Here is a 2,970-nt window from a genome sequence, read left to right as displayed (position 1 = left end):
TGTGACAAATTTCGTTATAGGAAAAAGAAACAGTAAAGTTGTCGTAGGCAATGTCCTTTGAGTGGTTGCGAGTAAGTCTCCTGTGCTCCTGCACTTGTCTGTCTGGGTGGTGCTCATGCACTTATATGTTTTGGATGTGCTCATGCACTTCTCGCTATGGAGGGTGCTCATGCACTGATGAGAGGAGACGATTTAGGCCAGGTCCACCAGAGCCATCGGCGGCCCGATCAAAGGTGTCGGTGTCCCCAAAGAAAATTGTCTTTTTCCCTGGTGAAAGCGACCCTGACCGGACCATCCCCCGTCTCCGGCGGCACATGAAAGAAGTTGCATGTGTTGCGCAGTACCGTTATAATCCCGTACAGTGTCCTGTACGAGACTAGATAATAGGAATCGTTCCAATCACCAGTGACATGATTTATTGGGGTTATTTTAGATTTTATTACATGCGTACGACAACTCGACCGTTATATATTTTATTAAATGAAAATAACGAATTAACAAAATTTATGATATGTAAATTTGAACATATCATTACAACGTAGTGAACTGGGATCGTGCATATAGCTGTTTTAAAATACCTATAATTTTAAAAATTAAGGTATTATTTAAATGTATAAATTTAAAAAATTTATTAATTGTTATACAATATACATACCACTATTACATCCAAGTTGATAGAACCCATCTTCAGTAATTTTGAGAACTACAGCAATTACCGATCGAGGATCTCCCCTCCCTCTATCAACATCAGGAATTTTAAGTTGAACTATTGAACCTTCTTTTGCTTCTGGAAATTTAGCATTTGATAAATTCTTCATTTTTTTCGCTTGAATTTCTAAGTTGTCTCTTGCATTTTTTCGTTCTTCTGTTTGTTTGTGTTTTCTATTTTCAGTTGATGGTATTTCTTGTAGTATAGTGTGTGGCAATATACTTGACGTTATACTAGTTTTAGGGTCAGTTCCAAACATAGCATTGTATGGACTTCCTTTTATTTCCAGAATGATAGGCTTTATTTTTCATAAATTGAACGAATCTGAGTCATCACTCCATTTATTGGTGTTATTATCTTGCATCCAAGTTAATATATTTTCAATATCTTGGTTGGCTCGTTCAACACTGCCCTGCAACTGACTATGCCGTGGTTTCGATATTTAAATCAGGCCACATCTCACGCAATGAATTAATTAGTTCATTACAAAATTCCCTGCCATTGTCAGATTGAAGAGAAGCGAGCGCACTGAATAAACAAAAAATATCTAATAACACACAAGCGACTTGTTCTGTTCGTTTTGAAGTTAAGGGTTTTAAAATACAACATTTTGTTAAATGATCTTGATAGACACATATAAATTTAAAATCTCTATCAGGTTGTGATTGAAAATCTATTAGATCAATTTGACAGCGACTATTAAAATCGTTAAAAACCATTGGTTTGACTACAATACCTTTCTTTTGTGATTTTTTTTCTGTTGACATGGAATACACAAATTTAAATATAATTTCACATCAGCTTGGGTAATATTTTTATATTTTTACTAAGTTCAAATAGCATACGGTCCCTTCCTCCGTGTCCAATTGACTTATGAACATTGTTTAAAATGTCAAACATGTGGTCTATAATAACGTATATCTTGAAATTAGGATTGTTTTCATTAAATGGGTAAATTAATGTTTCGACGCCATTTATTGTTATTAAATCGTAATTTTTCGCAAGCCAATAATCACGGGTTTGCGTTTTTTTAATTTCATATTTTTGACGTCAGATATCAAATTTAAATATTTTTCGTTAGATAAAATAGCACTATTATTTTTGTACTCACGTTTTTCAATTGATTCGTAAAATTGTTGTTTCATAAGAATCATTGTTTCGTCCATATTGAATATAATTTTAAAAACATTTAATCAAAAAAATTAAAACACGTGTATGTACTACAGCTATATAATGCGTTGAATGTATATAACTATGGTGTACTGCAAACAACTTAACGAGAAACAAACAAAATATATTGTATGTTCTACCACAACGAAATAATAAATTCGTCGGAACGTTGGGTCAGATTTAATCGTCACTTATTATTGACTTTATCTTGCCTTATCTTAACGAAATCTAATATATAAACTATAACTGAGCAATTACGGGGGATTCATAAAATACCTAGTTAAATTTAATATTATATGTTTTATCGCATTGATTTGGTTAATGTATGTAATAGCTAGGTATTTCATAAAATATCGCCAATAACTACTTTAACGCTAACATATACACCGCCGACATTGAGGTAACTAATACGATAAAATCTATGCTATGCAGATGACATATGTCTAGTAGCCCAAGGAAAGACCTTTGAAAAACTAGAAGAGACCCTGAACAAAGATCATAGTCCTTTATAAATCTATTTCAAAAACTGGCATCTCAACCTAAATGCTAATAAAACAACAGCAGTGGCCTTCCACCTGAACAATCGTGAGGCAAATAGAGAACTTAAACTAAAAATTGGTGGAGTCAACATCGCAAATGAAGAATGTCCTAGGTATCTCGGAATTAAACTCGATAGGGCGCTTACTTTTAGACAACAGTTAGAAACTACAAAAAACAAAATAAAATCACGAAACAATATCATATCCAAATTAGCTGGGACTTCTTGGGGATGCAGCGCAGGTACTCTGAGAACCTCAGTACTATCCTTAGTATACAGTGTAGCTGAATATTGCGCTCCCGTGTGGACAAGAAGTGCTCACTGCAATAAAGTTGACGTTCAACTAAATGCAGCAATGAGAATAGTCACGGGTACAGTAAGAAGCACTCCAACTCAATGGCTTCCCGTACTCTCAAACATTGGCCCCCCGGAAATCCGTAGACAAATAGCTACACAAAATATTATCAATAAAGTTAAAAAGAACACTGAACTGCCTATCTATAACGACATAGAACATCACCCGAATAAAAGGCTAAAATCTAGACGCCCTGTT

At 34.3% G+C, this 2,970-nt stretch overlaps 1 pseudogene; it reads right to left on the bottom strand.

Annotated features, from left to right (window-relative positions):
- Positions 1-1,131: 1,131 nt before the first annotated feature.
- LOC126553704 (KRAB-A domain-containing protein 2-like) lies at positions 1,132-1,875 on the bottom strand (annotated as a pseudogene).
- Positions 1,876-2,970: the final 1,095 nt, after the last annotated feature.

The sequence above is a fragment of the Aphis gossypii genome, unplaced genomic scaffold (assembly GCF_020184175.1).
Source record: "Aphis gossypii isolate Hap1 unplaced genomic scaffold, ASM2018417v2 Contig00310, whole genome shotgun sequence".
Classification (NCBI taxonomy): Eukaryota; Metazoa; Arthropoda; class Insecta; order Hemiptera; family Aphididae; genus Aphis; species Aphis gossypii.
This window is presented reverse-complemented; position numbering and strand designations above follow the sequence as displayed.